This window comes from Coregonus lavaretus (genome assembly GCF_964263955.1).
Source record: "Coregonus lavaretus genome assembly, chromosome: 15".
NCBI lineage: Eukaryota > Metazoa > Chordata > Actinopteri > Salmoniformes > Salmonidae > Coregonus > Coregonus lavaretus.
In genome coordinates, this window is record NC_140002.1 from 11,244,639 (window position 1) to 11,265,366 (window position 20,728).

The window sequence follows — 20,728 nt, forward strand, 5'->3', positions numbered from 1 at the left end:
ACATATTGCTATAAAGGCGCCATCTGAAGACAAATTTGCATATGTGAATCGGAAACATTTCCATTCAATAAATGTGCAGATTATATGTGATGCACAAATGCGCCTAACAAATATTGTGGCAAGGTGGCCTGGGTCAACCCATGATTCATATATCCTTACAAACAGCATGGTTGGGATGAGACTCCAAGCTGGCAGGGTGCGCGATGGGTGGCTACTTGGTAAGTTATGCATTTAAATGTATGGTTCTATCTAAAAGTAAAATGTTTGTGTCTGTAATTATTATTACTGCCCATCAGGAGACAGTGGTTATCCACTAAAGACGTGGCTGTTAACCCCCCTCACCAACCCACAAACTGACCGAGAGCGCAGATACAATGATGCCCATTCCCGCACTCGGTCAGTTGTGGAGCGGGCGATTGGGCAGCTGAAATGTCGGTGGCGCTGCCTTGACAGGACCGGGGGGATGCTGTTATACCGCCCTGACAAGGTTTGCCGCATCATACTGGCCTGTGGAGTGCTGCACAATGTCGCGCACAGGCATGGCATACCCCTTGGTGAGGTGGGGGCACCGCCAGATGACCCTGACCCAGGACCAGTATATGTGCAGCACAATCAACAAGCCATTCAGGCCCGTCAACGTGTAATTGCGACAATATAAATGGTACTCAGACACAAAGTTCATTTTTTGACCAATTCTTTTAATGAATGGCTTATTTCTGTGAGTGCGTCAGTGACATTTTTAAGGTGACTGTTCATTTCTTCAATGGCCCTAACAATTTGTTGTTGTGACTCCAGAACAGCATGCGTCAAGACACGGCCAGATGGACGGGCTTCAGCACTGGGGGGAACATTAGAGACACGGGAGACGCTGGACTGAATGGGCTCTGGCTGCTCAGGTGGTGCAGACTCTGAGTGCGTGCCAGTGGACGTTCCTGCGGTTCCTAAGTCCAATTAAACACAGGCACATCTTAACAGTAATTTGAGTCTGTTCCTTATTAATGGGTACACGCATTTGCAATAAAAGCAGTGGATACGTGAAATCTCTGGTGTACCTTTTGCTATATTGCATGCATTTTAAAATTAAACGGTGGCTGGCTATGTATATCAAAGTTAAGGAAATAAATCTGAGTCACCTTGCTGGCAGTCCTGTAGTATATCCGAGTCTCCTACATCAGCGGATACGATTCCAGAGATTAACGTGTCTCCTACAATAGAGGCAACTCTCTGATCAAAGGGTGCAAGTTCATCGGTCCCTGTACCACCGCCTGTTCTGCCCACACTTTGTCGGTGCGCAGCAGTTCTCCGCTTAACTTCCACCTTTATGTCTGACCATTTCTTCTTCAGTTCATTTACGGTGCGACTCTCAGATCCCACCGCGTTGACGGCATCAGACAAACTCGCCCACTCTTTTTTCTTTCTTTTGTTATTAATTCCAGAGGACAGATTTCCAAATAAAATATTTTTTCTTGTTTCTACCTCTGATAGTAGCACCTCTAATTCGTTTTCAGTGAAATTTTGTTTCTTGCTTGCTTTAGCCATGTTCTTGCAGGTTTCTTTTGCCAAATTGGACTAATTACCATATTTAAATTGATTTAATTGAGGGAGGAGACAGGGTGTGGTGTGGTGCTCGTGCATGTGCGCTCAATTTCGCGTTGATTGGGATGTACAAAGAGAATGTATGTGGAATGCTGCGTACGCAGAGATTCATACATCAGATTTTTTTGGTGCGTACGCACATTTATGGCTTTGTCCGTACGCAATGTTTTAGTATGAATTCAATGCAAGTCTTTGTACGTGAGGCCCCTGGCCTCCACAATCCCCCGACCTCAACCCAATTGAGATGGTTTGGGATGAGTCGGACGGCAGAGTGAAGGAAAAGCAGCCAACAAGTGCTCAGCATATGTGGGAACTCCTTCAAGACTGTTGGAAAAGCATTACCGGTGTGCAAAGCTGTCATCAAGGCAAAGGGTGGCCATTTGAAGAATCTCAAATAGAAAATATATTTTGATTTGTTTAACACTTGACTGGTACTGTATGTAAATGTGATATTTCCGTTATTTTATTTTTAATACATTTGCAAAATATTTGAAAAACCTGTTTTTGCTTTGTCATTTGTCATCATTTTAGAAAAAGGCTGTATTGTAACAAAATGTGGAAAAGGTCAAGAGGTCTGAATACTTTGCGAATGCACTGTATATGTTATATATACGTATATAGACATTGTTAATGTTGTAAATGGCTATTGTAGCTGGAAACTGCTGATTTTTTATGGAATATCTACATAGGCGTATGGAGGCACATTATCAGCAACCATCAGTCCTGTGTTCCACTGGCTCGTTGTGTTTGCCAATCCAAGTTTATCATTTTAAAAGGCTAATTGATCATTAGAAAACCCTTTTGCAATTATGTTAGCACAGCTGAAAACTGTTGTGCTGATTAAAGAAGCAATAAAACTGGCTTTCTTGAGACTAGTTGAGTATCTGGAGCATCAGCAATTGTGGGTTCGATTACAGGCTCAAAATGGCCAGAAACAAAGAGCTTTCTTCCGAAACTCATCAGTCTATTCTTGTTCTGAGAAATGAAGGCTATTCCATGCAAGAAATTGCCAAGAAACTGAAGATCTTGTACAACGCTGTGTACTACTCCCTTCACAGAACAGCACAAACTGGCTCTAACCAGAATAGAAAGAAGAGTGGGAGGCCCCGGTGCACAACTGAGCAAGAGGACAAATACATTAGTGTCTAGTTTGAGAAACAGACGCCTCACAGGTCCTCAACTGGCAGCTTCATTAAATAGTACCCGCAAAACACCAGTCTCAACGCCAACAGTGAAGAGGCGACTCCAGGATGCTGACCTTCTAGGCAGAGTTGCAAAGAAAAAGCCATATCTCAGACTGGCCAATAAAAATAAAAAATTAACATGGGCAAAAGAACACAGACACTGGACAGAGAAAGATTGGAAAAAAGTGTTATGGACAGACGAATTGAAGTTTGAGGTGTTCGGATCACAAAGAAGAACATTTGTGAGACGCAGACCAAATGAAAAGATGGGATCTTGAAGAAGGAAGGCTATCACTCCATTTTGCAACGCCATGCCATACACTGTGGACGGCGCTTGATTGGAGCCAATTTTCTCCTACAACAGGACAATGACCCAAAGCACAGCTCCAAACTATGCAATAACTATTTAGGGAAGAAGCAGTCACCTGGTATTCTGTCTATAATGGAGTGGCCAGCACAGTCACCGGATCTCAACCCTATTGAGCTGTTGTGGGAGCAGCTTGACCATATGGTACGTAAGAAGTGCCCATCAAGCCAATCCAACTTGTGGGAGGTGCTTCAGGAAGCATGGGGTAAAATATCTTCAGATTACCTCAACAAATTGACAACTAGAATGCCAAAGGTCTGCAAGGTTGTAATTGCTGCAAATGGAGGATTCTTTGACGAAAGCAAAGTTTGAAGGACACAGTTATTATTTCAATTAAAAAACATTATTTCTAACCTTGTCAATGACTACATTTCCTATTCATTTTGCTATATTTCCTATTCAAACTCATTTAATGTATGTTTTCATGGAAATCAAGGACATTTCTAAGTGATGCCAAACTTTTGAACGGTAGTGTAAATAGCTTTTCTCATTTGCATGAATCTTTTATGGACACCATCTCAGAGCTCTCTCTCAGAATATCATCTCTCCGCAAGGGGAGTCATCACCATGGAGAATGACAAAGTTGGCAAGCTAATTCTCTCCCTGGCTTTTTAGAGCCATTACCATTCTGCCATGGTAATGAATTTGTTGGACTCTCCGGCTGCGTGTCTTTGGCGCTGCTCTTGTGTTTTGACATCTTATACCAATGGTGTTTAGGTAACACTACCAAGTGAAGAAGCCCAGTTTAGCTGGGCCAGAAGATGAGATGAGATGAGATGAGAGCAATGACGGACTTACCATTAGGCAGAAGAGGTAATTGCCTCATGCCTCACATCATCATGGGGCCTCGTGAGCTGGGCATAATTACAAAATATATATTTTTTATATATAATTTCTCTGCTTGAGGCCTCCCAATGCTCCACTCATGGCCCCCCAACCACCCCCCAACAAACGACCCGCTGTCGTGGGCTGCTCAGGTCATCGCTCTCATTCTGTCTTGCTTCAGCAGGTTGGTTCAGCAGCAGTAAAATGGTTGAAGTTTTTGTTCTATATCTAGGAGATATAAGAAAGCTCAGGAAATATTATTTGTTTTTTATACATATTTAACCCCTTTTGTGGGTAGGCACAAAACTACCTTTATACTGTACTTCCATTCTTTCTTTTTTTTACCCGTAACGGTTACCTTCAGACAAGTCCCCTGACACTTGTGAGGGTTGTAGAGAAAAACAGACACCACCATCGTGAATGTCTCCCCTTTCCATAGTGTGGTCAAACCATTCGGATGCTACAGACATTTTCGTGAGAAGACCCGATTTCCGGGATGTCTCATGGTCTAACAAACACCCCCCAAACACCCCCCTCCCCAACGTAAAAAATATTCATGACCATCCCCTTGTACTGTAAAATAAATTATTCATGACCATCCCCTTATAGAATTAACTGTAAGTCGCTCTGGATAAGAGCGTCTGCTAAATGACTAAAATGTAAATGTAAATGTAAACTCAAAATAATGTTTATGACCACAAATAACAATAACTGTAGTGACCCTGTGTTTATGAACGTAGATATCGACTTTGAAACTTCAACATGCTTTTGTGGCACGGTTGATGCCACGCAGGGCTACAGGCCAGAAGTTTGAGGGTTCACCCACCACCACAAACTAGCTCACTCGCCCTGCTTGTTTCATTACTTCACAATCAGAGCCGGTTGCAGACAATGGGAATCAGAATTTCAACATTTTGCTGCCATATTTATAATTATACTGAACAAAAATATAAATGCAACATGGAACAATTTCAAAGATTTTACTGAGTTACAGTTCATATAAGAAAATCAGTCAATAAATTCATTAGGCCCTAATCTATGGATTTCACATGACTGGGCAGGGTTGCAGCCATGGGTGGGCCTTGGAGGGCATAGGCCCACCCACTTGGCAGCCAAGCCCACCCGCCCAGTCATGTGAAATCCATAGATTTGAGTTTTTCCCCACAAAATGGCTTTATTACAGACAAAAATACTCCTCATCAATATTTTTGTTCAGTGTATATAAAATATATGCAACACATTTTCCACCAACAGGTTTTGATGTGTATTTTTTATGGATTATCAGATAAAATGAAGTTAATCATGAACATATAGTTAACATTCTTTGTGGCTAACTGAATTGGGCCGTTTGTTTTTGTCTTCAAACACAGTGAAAAGAGCCAGGGTTGAACAGAGTTTAAACTAAACATGAGTGTTTTTGCAAGATAAGGATTGATTGATTGTAGTACTCTGAACTTAATGAAAGTTGAGTTTAGAGACAAAGGAAGTGGGCGGAGCAATAAAAGAGCGGGAAAACTGAAGAGGACTATATAAGATATAATATAATAATATAATATGCCATTTAGCAGACGCTTTTATCCAAAGCGACTTACAGTCATGGGTGCATACATTTTTGTGCATGGGTGGTCCAGGGGATCAAACCCACTACCTTGGCGTTACAAGCGCCGTGCTCTACCAGCTGAGCTACAGAGGACCACATGGAGGGAGACCGTAAGGATGTGTGCCCCTCTGCAGACTGGTATCGGCTTTGTTGAAAACTTTAATAAAGTCATTTCTTGATGCAACAAAAACTCTGTAAGACCTTATTTGTAATAAAGTATAGTGGTTATTTTCCACAACATAATTGGTGACCCCGACGTGATTGGTTATAGAGATCCTTGATTGCTTTACCGTCGGAGAAAGTTTGAGCGACTCACACAGACTCAGTGGCCGCTGTTTAAAAGGTAAGCTATGTTCTTACTTAAACTGTGTGTTTCGATCAAGCTGAATCTGAGGGTGGGGTACGGAAGGGTTCTCTCCAGAATAAGGACCAAATTTAGCAGAAGAAGTAGAGTTTTTGTTGAAATTAGGAACAAGCATGCATGCAATGTAAATGAGTGTAAATAAGACAAGCAGGCTAGCATAGACGCAGGCTAGTAGTAGAACAAGCAGGCTAGCATAGACGCAGGCTAGTAGTAGAACAAGCAGGCTAGCATAGACGCAGGCTAGTAGTACACAAGCAGGCTAGCATAGCCGCACGCTAGTAGTAGAAGAAGCAGGCTAGCATAGACGCAGGCTAGTAGACAAGCAGGCTAGCATAGTCGCAGGCTAGTAGACAAGCAGGCTAGCATACACGCAGGCTAGTGGACGAGCAGGCTAATACGTAGGTTTGCTCGTCCGGAGTAGGTGTGCATCATCCTGGATGAGGGGATGCACAAATTAGACAACGAATCGGGTAAAAAATTAAGTCATCCTGAGAAGGTGACACTATAAATTGGATGTTCGGTCAAGCTTTTAGGGGGTAATTAAAGTTGGGAAATTTAGAAGGGATATAGGATTATGGTAAAATTGACCATTGTAAAGGAATATTCCGGTAGGTTATGCAAATAGTGATGAAGCGTGTTTGAGAACAACGTTGTGTGAATGTGATATGATGAATAATATTGACATATGATGTATGTTATGTGTGGGTAATTGATTAATGGAGAGTGGATAAAAGTGGAATAATATATAAGTGCTGGCTTGCGCGCCCAAACACGTAGACGGACGTGGGGGGTGAAAGACAGTACATAGAGCGTGTGGTAGAAAAGGTTTTAAACATTATAATAGTTATCTATCATTTCAGAAGCAGAGGTGATATAGTCAAGGAATTTTAGTATATTAGGGGGGAAATATAATTAATTTGGTTAAGTCGTTATATCTGTTTTCAAATCAATGAATGTGGGTTTGACTCGTTTGCTGCTAAGTTGTTTACGTTGAGCGTGTGAGATCTGTGTCCTTCAAAGCTATTTTGTGATAAATGTGGTATGTGCAAGATACTAGAAATACAGACCATTTAGAATTGGAATAAAGGGGAGGATTTACTTGTCATTCCGATAAAGCATAGATTCTGCATTCCTGACTAAAATCTAGATTTTCTGATTATAGTCCAATTACGTTTATGGGTTGCTTAGATTTATAGAACAATCAGTGTTCATTTTGTGTTATAAGACTGAACGATTTAGCAGCTGGCTGATTTCAAATTGAACGACTCCAGTATTCAACCGGAATAGGAGAAAGATAGTTAGTTGTTTTCTGTGGCGCCGAATTACATTTTTGCATTTTGGTCATTTGGCAGACGCTCTTATCCAGAGCGATTTACAGGAGTGGTTAGGGTTTGGTGCCTTGCTCGGGGGCACATCGACAGATTTTTCGCCTGGTCGGCTCTGAGATTGGAACCGGCGACCTTTCCGTTGCTGGCACAGCGCTCTTGACCACTAGGCTACCTGCCGCCCGAATGAGTTGATAATTTGAAAACTACTGAGAATATAATTGGATTTGGAATAGTGAATTGAATATGGATGTGAATTAAATGTATGCTTGTAAATTATTGCCAGTGTTTGTTTTACTAATTAGGGCATAATCAGAAAGGACAGTTACAGAAATGCAATAGGGGGCTGGCAATTGCACTGGAGCTGTGGTAATGATTTGAATTGAGATCAAAGGAAAATAATTTATGGCTCTGGTTCGCGGGTAAAAGAGAGACAGTCCAGCTAGTACGAATTGAGCTGTAAGATTTCAAGTAGAGGTCTAAATACTTGACTGGAAAACAGTTCTTTGACAAATTATAATTGTTATTACTTTATTCGATAGGTTGCTTAACACCAGTGGTGTATGCAAATAGGTGGTGAATTCTAAAACGATAATTTGTTTTCGTTACGTGGACCAGGGGATGCAAGTAGCTTTAGCTATTATGCTGATGGAATAGCACCAACTTATAGTGGGTTCTAGATTTGTTGAATAACAAACTTATATTTTAAACTAAATTAATGCAATAGGCTACAAATATAACATTATCAGAAAAAGGCACAATGTAATGCGAAATAGTTATTACAAGTGTCATTGATCCAGTAATGATAGAAGGATAGTAAATGAAAGGCAAGGGATACAATCTCATTTTAAGGAAAGAAGAAGAGTATGAAGATATATTAGGAAGAAAAATACCATTAACTGAGGGATATAAAACGTTTAGCTGAGAAAGACAACAGGAATAATTTACCTTACACCCTAATATAGACACTGAACCACACAACACAAGTAGTAGAGATGGCAGGAACACCAGTAGCAATCATGAAGAGAAGGTTCCCAGAAAATAGTAATATTGGTAATATCTCTGACAAATGGGAAAAAAGGACCAGGAAAATAGTAACTAAATGGCCAAAGGAGGGAACATTTGATGTAACAGTGTGAGAGGAAATTGATAAGATAAGGGAACAAAGAATAACAAGAAAATTAGAAGAGAGAGAGGGAGTGAACCAAAAAAAGGCTGGTTCAACTACACCACCACCATACGCAGAAGGGGGGCAGTATTCTCAGGTCACAGGTTTAGTCTCAATAACAGGGAATGTAGAGATAGAAGAAGAAAAAAAGGCAGCAGCAGGTTTCCACACCAAGGAGAGGAGAACAATCACATTTAGGTATAAACTGTTATTTTGGACTAGGGGACAGGACTAACTTTTTGTAGGTTCTGGATTGAATACACAACAATATATATTTTTACTAAAATCAAGGCAGCAAGTTGAAATGATTAGAATACTGGAAAGTGGTTATGGGTTTGTTATGTTATAGGTGTGTATTCCACTTAATGAAACATTAAAATGTCTGATGTGTCTTGATTGGGAGTCTTTCTTCACGGATTGATGGAAATCCCCTACAGTATGAATGATGAGGGAGATGTAGGAGACCACGTCTCAAACAACATTTTAATAGATACTTGGGATCAAATATCACTGATTCCTTACACTGAGGAATTGACTGTATTTGTGGGGTACATTCAGTGGGTTTAAAGAATCCTTCCAAGGGTGAAAGATAATACATTCTGAAAGGTGAAATGTAAATTGACAGTATGTATGGGTGACAGCGCGAATGAGGGTTACAAATGGTCAAATGGTGTATCATGCTGCATTTAAACAATCGCTAGAGGGGTTGAATTTGTGTGTTATGGATTGTAGTAAAGTGTTATGGGTGTCGAATGACGATGACGCTAATGGGCGAAACCATCATCACATTAGTAAATGATTTTATAGGAGGGGAGCCACAGGGCATGTGAGAAAGTACAACCAACGATGCAAGAGATAGCATATTTGAGTTTTTGATGTCACAAAGCATGTTGGGGGTGATTGAGTGGTAGCAGTGCGGCTAAGGAAAAGCCTAGGGGTTTAAATCTTATGGGATTTTATTTTGTTTTATGTGCACTAGATTGTGGAATTCACCGGAGAAGGGAGCAGTCACAAGTGATGTTCTTGAGGGTTGTCTGAAAGGAGGGAACAGGAGATGTGGCAAGAGAGTGAGAATATATAATTTAGATTGTGTGGATGGATTAAGAGGTATCAAAATGGAAACTACCTAAATGTGTACTTTTTCTTCTAGGAAAAAGGGGGGAGTGATTCTCTTTTCATTGAAATATTTTCTGAGACTATAAAGAAGGCCTAGCCATTTTTTGTTTGTTTATTGGTTTACTACAGTGGGGGAAAAAAGTATTTAGTCAGCCACCAATTGTGTAAGTGCTCCCACTTAAAAAGATGAGAGAGGCCTGTAATTTTCATCATAGGTACACGTCAACTATGACAGACAAATTGAGCATTTTTTTTCCAGAATATCACATTGTAGGATTTTTTATGAATTTATTTGCAAATTATGGTGGAAAATAAGTATTTGGTCACCTACAAACAAGCAAGATTTCTGGCTCTCACAGACCTGTAACTTCTTCTTTAAGAGGCTCCTCTGTCCTCCACTCATTACCTGTATTAATGGCACCTGTTTGAACTTGTTATCAGTATAAAAGACACCTGTCCACAACCTCAAACATTCACACTCCAAACTCCACTATGGCCAAGACCAAAGAGCTGTCAAAGGACACCAGAAACAAAATTGTAGACCTGCACCAGGCTGGGAAGACTGAATCTGCAATAGGTAAGCAGCTTGGTTTGAAGAAATCAACTGTGGGAGCAATTATTAGGAAATGGAAGACATACAAGACCACTGATAATCTCCCTCGATCTGGGGCTCCACGCAAGATCTCACCCCGTGGGGTCAAAATGATCACAAGAACGGTGAGCAAAAATCCCAGAACCACACGGGGGACCTAGTGAATGACCTGCAGAGAGCTGGGACCAAAGTAACAAAGCCTACCATCAGTAACACACTACGCCGCCAGGGACTCAAATCCTGCAGTGCCAGACGTGTCCCCCTGCTTAAGCCAGTGTCACGATCGTTGGTTAGAGAGGACCAAGGCGCAGCGTGTTGAGCGAACATACTTTAATAGTAAAGTGCAAACACGAATACAAAACAATAAACGATACGTAACGTCCTCAGACAATGACTGACAAGGAACAAAAACCCACAAACACAAGGTGAAAACAGACATTATAAATATGGCTCCCAATCAGAGACAACGAGCCAAACAGCTGACACTCGTTACCTCTGATTGGGAGTCACTCATCCAAACAAAGAAATACAACCACATAGAACAACCCAACCAAACAGAACACAACGAAACGAACACACCCTGGCTCAACATACAAAGTCCCGGTGCCAGAGCGTGACAGTACCCCCCCCTAAAGGCGCGGACTGCGACCGCGCCTCAATAAGGGCTAAACAAGGGAGGGCTGGGTGGGCATACCTCCTCGGCGGTGGTTCTGGCTCCGGCCCTGATCCCCACCTCCTCTCCAACCCCCCAAAGTACCCCTGGTCCTGTCTAGCCCCGCTGGTTGGAGCCGGACTGACGACACGCGCCCCTGGCTTGGTGCGTGGAACAGGAACGGGCCTCACCGGACTGACGACTCCATTCCCTGGTTTGGTGCGAGTAGCAGGAACGAGCTGGACCAGGCTGACGACTCGCATCCCTGGTTTGGTGCGAGTAGCAGGAACGGGCTGGACCAGGCTGACGCCTCGCACCCCTGGCTTGGTGCGAGTAGCAGGAACGGGTTGGACCAGGCTGGCGACTCGCACCCCTGGTTTGGTGCGAGTGGCAGGAACAGGCCGGGTCGGGCTGGCGACGCACACCGTAGGCTTTGTGCGTGGAGCAGGGACAGGCCGGGATGGGCTGGCGACGCACACCGTAGGCTTTGTGCGTGGAGCAGGAACAGGCCGGGCTGGGCTGGCGACGCACACCGTAGGCTTTGTGCGTGGAGCAGGGACAGGCCGGGCTGGACTGGCGACGCACCTCGTAGGCTTGGTGCGTGGAGCAGGGACAGGCCGGGCTGGGCTGTCGACGCACACCACTGACTTGGTGGGAATGGCAGGAACCGGCCGGGCTGGGCTGACGACGTGCACCACTGACTTGGTGGGAATGGCAGGAACAGGCCGGGCTGGGCTGACGACGCGCACCACTGACTTGGTGGGAATGGCAGGAACAGGCCGGGCCGGGCTGTCGACGCACACCACAGACTTGGTGGGAATGGCAGGAACAGGCCGGGCTGGGCTGACGACGCGCACCACTGCCTTGGTGGGAATGGCAGGAACAGGCCGGACCGTACTGGGGACACACACCACTGGCCCCACGCAGGGATCAGGAACGGGCCGGACCGGACTGGTAACACACCCCAGTACCTCTCGCCGTGCCTCCACACTTTCCCTCTCCTCTGTGCCCAGTGGCCCCCCTAACCTGGCGGCCTTCTCTGCCAACGCTTTGCACCGCTCTAACCCGTACACCTGCTGCCCCGACGTCGTGAGCCCCCCCCTAAAAATTTCCTGGGGGTCTCTCCTCCCCGTGGCCCAGGCCTCTCTCCCTCTTGCCAGACTCGCAATCATCTCCTCCCACGTCCATCCTATCTCCTCGTCACGCTGCTTGATCTGGTTAAGGTGGGTTTTTCTGTCACGATCGTTGGTTAGAGAGGACCAAGGCGCAGCGTGTTGAGCGAACATACTTTAATATTAAAGTGCAAACACGAATACAAAACAATAAACGATACGTAACGTCCTCAGACAATGACTGACAAGGAACAAAAACCCACAAACACAAGGTGAAAACAGACATTATAAATATGGCTCCCAATCAGAGACAACGAGCCAAACAGCTGACACTCGTTACCTCTGATTGGGAGTCACTCATCCAAACAAAGAAATACAACCACATAGAACAACCCAACCAAACAGAACACAACGAAACGAACACACCCTGGCTCAACATACAAAGTCCCGGAGCCAGAGCGTGACAGCCAGTACATGTCCAGGCCCGTCTGAAGTTTGCTAGAGTGCATTTGGATGATCCAGAAGAGGATTGGGAGAATGTCATATGGTCAGATGAAACCAAAATAGAACTTTTTGGTAAAAACTCAACTCGTCGTGTTTGGAGGACAAAGAATGCTGAGTTGCATCCAAAGAACACTATACCTACTGTGAAGCATGGGGATGGAAACATCATGCTTTGGGGCTGTTTTTCTGCAAAGGGACCAGGACGACTGATCCGTGTAAAGGAAAGAATTAATGGGGCCATGTATCGTGAGATTTTGAGTGAAAACCTCCTTCCATCAGCAAGGGCATTGAAGATGAAACGTGGCTGGGTCTTTCAGCATGACAATGATCCCAAACACACCGCCCAGGCAACGAAGGAGTGGCTTCGTAAGAAGCATTTCAAGGTCCTGGAGTGGCCTAGCCAGTCTCCAGATCTCAACCCCATAGAAAATCTTTGGAGGGAGTTGAAAGTCCGTGTTGCCCAGCGACAGCCCCAAAACATCACTGCTCTAGAGGAGATCTGCATGGAGGAATGGGCCAAAATACCAGCAACAGTGTGTGAAAACCTTGTGAAGACTTACAGAAAACATTTGACCTGTGTCATTGCCAACAAAGGATATATAACAAAGTATTGAGAAACTTTTGTTATTGACCAAATACTTATTTTCCACCATAATTTGCAAATAAATTCATTAAAAATCCTACAATGTGATTCTCTGGATTTTTTTTTCTCATTTTGTCTGTCATAGTTGACGTGTACCTAATGATGAAAATTACAGGCCTCTCTCATCTTTTTAAGTGGGAGAACTTGCACAATTGGTGGCTGACTAAATACTTTTTTTCCCCACTGTATATGGTGTTCAAATAACCACAAACAAACCACTTAGTATGAAATGTTAGCTGTATAGGATTTTTATTTGTATTTTAGGTTTTTTCGCGGGATGGAAGTGAAATATCTTGAAGGGGCAAACACATGTAATTTGGGCTTTTTTATTTACTGAGGGATAAGTAAATACGTGTGATTTATTTTGAAAAGAGCTGTACTAAAGACATACTGTACACTTGGGATACAACATTTATGAAATGTTTTGACGGTTGTTAATGAGTAGTATACTATTTGATGGAACAATTAATTGAATGAGTTCAATGACCTCTGCGATCTGTCCTGGCTTTCTAGTGTGGCCTGATCATCCACACTGTAAATCCGGAGGCATGTTGAATTAGGGGGTTGATTATAATAAGGAATTGTAAAGAAGTATATAATTTGGCATTAATCCTATATATCATCCCAAACAGGACAAAGATGAAGTGGGAGAGTTAGTCTTAAAGGAGAGATATCCTTGAATAATGTTATCAAATGCAATTGGGTTAAGATATCATCAAGGGTTGTCATTTTAAGTTCAGTTATTATTTTTGGTTTAACAAGCAATGTTGTTGTTCTTTTGTTTTTTTGAACACATGAATCACGATGTGATGCATGTGTCCAAAGGGGGGAAGGTGTTAACGATTTTGTTTTTGGGGTTTACAGGGGTTTTACAGGTGTTTTAATGATTTTTGGGCTTAAAAGTTTTAATGGTTTTTAATGGTTTTTAATGGTTTTAATGTTTTTGTGGTAAGATATGCAAATTGTATTAAGAATATGAGCAGTAGTAATAATGTGTTATGGGTTAGGTTAAATCTTTTTTGTTTTTGTGATAGGAGGTCTGTCTATGAAATGAGTGGACTACAACAAGCTGGAAATAGGTGCGCTTCATAATCTCAAGGCTTCTCCTGACGGATGAGAGGACATAAGTAGCATACTGTGTCTCACCTAACCTAACAATGTTCTTAAGATTTTTTCCCATGGGTGAAGGGAACTCTGCCCAACGGAGTAGGAGAATCTGAGTATTTTCTGCGCCCTGGAGACTATGTGATGGTAAAAGACTACGGAAGAAAGAGATGGAAAGACCCTATGTGGAGGGGCCTGTACCAGGTGTTGTTGGCTACCTCAATGATGGTAAAAGTGGCAGAGACAGATACTTAGATCCATGTTTCCCACTATAGGAGTGTTCCAACCCCAGCCATTGGGTAGCATTGTTGTATTTTGTGTGTGTCTGTGCTTGTGTGTCCTTGCAGCAGTAACTCCGAGCTTCCTTATGGGTAGGCTGATAGAAGGACACTCTTCGCAGACCGATGTCGATAGATTGAGAGGGACTCTGGCTGATCCGGAGACCCTAGTGACGGAAGAAGGTTAACAGCTAAAGTGACCATACATCATCGTCCCGGTTACACCAACGGCGGTATGGATAGAGGGGAGCGTGATCAGGTATCATCTAAACCATTGTACCAGAGTGAGGGAACTGATGACTAAGAGACCACCAAGACTTTCAAGACCTCCAAGACTTTCCAGACCACCGAGAGATTCCAGACCTCCAAGACGCACCAGATATCCTCATCATTGATTTCTCTGCACTTGACTAGTTCCCTGAGAATAAGGGGAATGGGGTACTGATAATAGTAAAGAGCAGAAGAACAAGACATAGAAGGGATATAGACAGGATTAGAATGTATATTCCTGCACAGGCAGGAACCATAACTAAAATACAGAAAGGGATCACTATTCAAATACAAGGGTTAAATGGTTATTGGTGTGGGAAGAACCAGCACAAGGAGTATTGGGAAATCACACGGTGACCTTAAGATAAGAAAAGAAAAGACAGATGGATCATAGACATAAGGATAACAGTTCAATACTTAGATAAACAATTTGATGTAGTACTTAGTGTTAGAGTTCCAGGGGGAAGTGTTGTTGGAGTAGTTATTCCTTGGGAAAGTGCACTAAACCCTATACATGTTAGAGCCATACCAAATACAGAAGAAAGGGAATGGAAGGAGCCGTTAAACAATGATTGGTATAGATGAGTACAATATATTACATTACAATTAAATAAAGAAAATAGTCTAATATGCACCACATCTCCATTTAAATAATTAACAGTAGTTCAAAATATTCACAGTTACGAGGACTGTGTGCTAGGATTCAATCACAACTTTTGTAATATTTAGGAAATTCTAACTATAAACAATTTTAGGATCAACCAGGATGAGGAGATTAGTGTAAGCAATTGTTAGAATAGGAACAAGGAAAAGGGAAACACCAGAGTAATATCAAATAGATTATGAGGAAATATAGGAATGTTACAATAAAACAATTGGGTTATATAATTTGGGAGAATACAAGGGAGAATGTGAAACTAGGGGGCGTTTAAACAGATAGCCTTTGGAATACAGGGACCCCTCAAAGAAAAATCTATCAGGCAGCAGGATTAAGTATTAGAAATGGGTATTAAGAATGAGTGGTGAAACATAATGATTTGTCATATAGTCAATGCTTATAGGGATGTTTTGGATTGGAAATTAACTCAACTAAACTGTTATGATCTGCCCTTTCCTGAGGTTACTAAAGATGGTGTCGTAATCCAGAACGGTGTAAACCTCAATAAAAACCAAAAACCCTCTACCCGGCTGAAGAGGAGCAACAAAGGCGTTGAAGACGTTCCTGTCCGACACCACCTCTGCCAGGAGACCTGAATCCAGCATCAAATCAAAGCAATCAATTGCCTTCTCTTTTGTGCCTTTTCTCTCAAGAATGTGACAGGAGTCCATGTGGAGTGAGCAGGAAGAAAGATCTATGCCAATACAACATTCTTCATAGTATTGGGTATACTGGTTGGCAAAATGGACAAAAAAGAATGATGGTGGAGGTGGGGCGGCTCATTTGTGACATTGGAATTGTGACATTGCCATGGGCAATCCAAGATGAACTATGAAGCTATCTGAAGAACATAAGGCGGACGCCAGAAGATTGAGTGCCGGTTGAGGAAGGGAGTGTTAGTTGAGGTAGTATGTTGAATTGAGGAGGTAGTATACACTGCTAAATGTATAGTAATTTAGACTAGGAATGCATTGGGATACTGATCTGTTGTAATTCTCGTTATGAGGAAGGTCATGTTAGAATTGTGTTAATATAACTATACAGTATGTTAGTGTCAGTATGTGCCAAGGTGAGAGTTTTAACTTTGAATGATGGAACCAAGGTGACTGACTAAGAATTGTCATTCTAAATTTGTTTTGGGTAATTAATTTGAGTATGATTATGAATTGTAAGCTGACTGATTGATCTGAATGAAGATATGTGAGTCAAAGATGTTGACACTATTCTTAAACATGTCCTAGGTAGTATGGTTAAAACAATGCTACGCTAGTATTAATGTGTTAGGAGACTAACACTTATGTTGGAATTATTTTGAGTAGAAATAGTGATATTATTATTATGAGTATAACCTTGAATGCAAAGATTGGGATTGATAGCATGAACATAATATACTTTTATAAATGTATGGGATTAGTAATCCCATTGGGAGGGATATGATGTGTATATTTAATGGATTATCAGATAAAATTGAGTTAATCATGAACATATAGTTAACATTATTTGTGGCTAACTGAATTGGGACGTTAGTTTTTGTCTTCAAACACAGTGAAAAGAGCCAGGGTTGAACAGAGTTTAAACTAAACATGAGTGTTTTTGCAAGATAAGGATTGATTGATTGTAGTACTCTGAACTTAATGAAAGTTGAGTTTAGCCGCTCTCAGAGACAAAGGAAGTGGGCGGAGCAATAAAAGAGCGGGAAAACTGAAGAGGACTATATAAGATGGAGGGAGACCGTAAGGATGTGTGCCCCTCTGCAGACTGGTATGGGCTTTGTTGAAAACTTTAATAAAGTCATTTCTTGATGCAACAAAAACTCTGTAAGACCTTATTTGTAATAAAGTATAGTGGTTATTTTCCACAACAGTTTCTGTGCCAATGCACCACACAACCAATAAACAAAACACACCGACTTCGGGCATTTCAATATCGTGGTTTGCGTTTTCAACACCACAATAAATAGACTGTATCAATCTGGACAAACAGAAAACACATCCCTCCCTACCTTGTAGGCTTACCCAGTATCGAAGGCTTCGCTTGACAATCTCCCAATGTCATTCAACTTTTTGGTATTTTGTAACAGATGTCTCTTTCCATTCATCAAATTGCTGCTGCACAGTTTGGATTGATTGATTGATTGATTTTGTACTCACTTGAAAACAATAATGCAATTATTCATTGCATTGTGATGGTGTAGACTAGTCTAGGTAGGATCATTGTATTGTCCCTAAACAAGATCAATAGGAGGGGCTTTTTGAGCTGTGTGTTTCATGTCTTCACTGTTCTTTCATGCGCAACTATGCACCTGACCTTTCAGCTACCTATCAGCTATTCCTATTTGTTCTTGTCGATTCATATTAAAATTGATGCAGCTTTGAATACTTTTATGTGTGGTATGATTGCTAATTAGCCTATTGCAGATCTGGACAAAAGATCCACCTACCACTATTGTCACTATGAATGGTGAATAGAGGGCAGGATAGACCATTAGACTGGTAGACTATACTGACCTGTGGTAGGCCTATAGTAAAAGTTACCACACGGAAAAGCATAGTGCATGAAGGAAGTACCAAAACACCTTGATATACAGTGGGGAGAACAAGTATTTGATACACTGCCGATTTTGCAGGTTTTCCTACTTACAAAGCATGTAGAAGTCTGTAAGTTTTATAATAGGTACACTTCAACTGTGAGAGACGGAATCTAAAACAAAAATCCAGAAAATCACATTGTATGATTTTTAAGTAATTCATTTGCATTTTATTGCATGACATAAGTATTTGATCACCTACCAACCAGTAAGAATTCCGTCTCTCACAGACCTGTTAGTTTTTCTTTAAGAAGCCCTCCTGTTCTCTACTCATTACCTGTATTAACTGCACCTGTTTGAACTCGTTACCTGTATAAAAGACACCTGTCCACACACTCAATCAAACAGACTCCAACCTCTCCACAATGGCCAAGACCAGAGAGCTGTGTAAGGACATCAGGGATAAAATTGTAGACCTGCACAAGGCTGGGATGGGCTACAGGACAATAGGCAAGCAGCTTGGTGAGAAGGCAACAAATGTTGGCGCAATTATTAGAAAATGGAAGAAGTTCAAGATGACGGTCAATCACCCTCGGCCTGGGGCTTCATGCAAGATCTCACCTCGTGGGGCATCAATGATCATGAGGAAGGTGAGGGATCAGCCCAGAACTACACGGCAGGACCTGGTCAATGACCTGAAGAGAGCTGGGACCACAGTCTCAAAGAAAACCATTAGTAACACACTACGCCGTCATGGATTAAAATCCTGCAGCGCACGCAAGGTCCCCCTGCTCAAGCCAGTGCATGTCCAGGCCCGTCTGAAGTTTGCCAATTACCATCTGGATGATCCAGAGGAGGAATGGGAGAAGGTCATGTGGTCTGATGAGACAAAAATAGAGCTTTTTGGTCTAAACTCCACTCGCTGTGTTTGGAGGAAGAAGAAGGATGAGTACAACCCCAAGAACACCATCCCAACCGTGAAGCATGGAGGTGGAAACATCATTCTTTGGGGATGCTTTTCTGCAAAGGGGACAGGACGACTGCACCGTATTCAGGGGAGGATGGATGGGGCCATGTATCGCGAGATCTTGGCCAACAACCTCCTTCCCTCAGTAAGAGCATTGAAGATGGGTCGTGGCTGGGTCTTCCAGCATGACAACGACCCGAAACACACAGCCAGGGCAACTAAGGAGTGGCTCCGTAAGAAGCATCTCAAGGTCCTGGAGTGGCCTAGCCAGTCTCCAGACCTGAAACCAATAGAAAATCTTTGGAGGGTGCTGAAAGTCCGTATTGCCCAGCGACAGCCCCGAAACCTGAAGGATCTGGATAAGGTCTGTGTGGAGGAGTGGGCCAAAATCCCTGCTGCAGTGTGTGCAAACCTGGTCAAGACCTACAGGAAACGTATGATCTCTGTAATTGCAAACAAATGTTTCTGTACCAAATATTAAGTTCTGCTTTTCTGATGTATCAAATACTTATGTCATGCAATAAAATGCAAATTAATTACTTAAAAATCATACAATGTGATTTTCTGGAATTTTGTTTTAGATTCCGTCTCTCACGGTTGAAGTGTACCTATGATAAACATTATAGACCTCTACATGCTTTGTAAGTAGGAAAACCTGCAAAATCAGCAGTGTATCAAATACTTGTTCTCCCCACTGTACGGAAGGCGCATGCAAGCAGATGAGGAAATTTGGCTACAAACGGGGCCATAGAAATACGTACATAGACCACTTCTTAGACTTGCTTTCAATGAGAATGACTGATCTATACCACACAATTCTATGTGAATTTTGTCGGGTTGCCCGAAAAGTTACATATTGCAGCTTTAACACATTTCTTTAGTAAAAAGACAGGTGCTGCTGATTAAGCTTTGCACACCTGGATTGTACAATATTCTTCAAGCTCTGTCAAGTTAGTTTTTGATCATTGCTAGACAGACATTTTCAAGCTGATTGAAGTCAAAACTGTAACTAGGCCACTCAGGAACATTCAATGTCGTCTTGGTAAGCAACTCCAGTGTATATTTGGCCTTGTGTTTTAGGTTAGGTCCTGCTGAAAGGTGAATTTGTCTCCCAGTGTCTGTTGAAAAGCAGACTGAACCAGGTTTTCCTCTAGGATTTTGCCTGTGCTTAGCTCTATTCCATTTCTTTTGATCAAAAAAAATCCCTAGTCTTTGCAGATGAAAAGCATACCCAAAACATGATGCAGCTACCACCATAATTGAAAATATGAAGAGTGGTACTCAGTGATGTGTGGTGTTGGATTTGCCCCAAACATAACACATTGTATTCAGGATGTTAGGTTCTGAACAAACAGAGTAAAAACTCAAAACGGGCGACTAGGAAAAGCTCAAACCAAGTTTATTCACCCACTGGGTCATTCAGCTGCAAAGACAAGGTATGATTACACAAGCACATATACAGTGGGGGAAAAAAGTATTTAGTCAGCCACCAATTGTGCAAGTTCTCCCACTTAAAAAGATGAGAGAGGCCTGTAATTTTCATCATAGGTACACGTCAACTATGACAGACAAAATGAGGAAAAAAAATCCAGAAAATCACATTGTAGGATTTTTAATGAATTTATTTGCAAATTATGGTGGATAATAAGTATTTGGTCAATAACAAACGTTTCTCAATACTTTGTTATATACCCTTTGTTGGTAATGACACAGGTCAAACGTTTTCTGTAAGTCTTCACAAGGTTTTCACACACTGTTGCTTGTATTTTGGCCCATTCCTCCATGCAGATCTCCTCTAGAGCAGTGATGTTTTGGGGCTGTCGCTGGGCAACACGGACTTTCAACTCCCTCCAAAGATTTTCTATGGGGTTGAGAT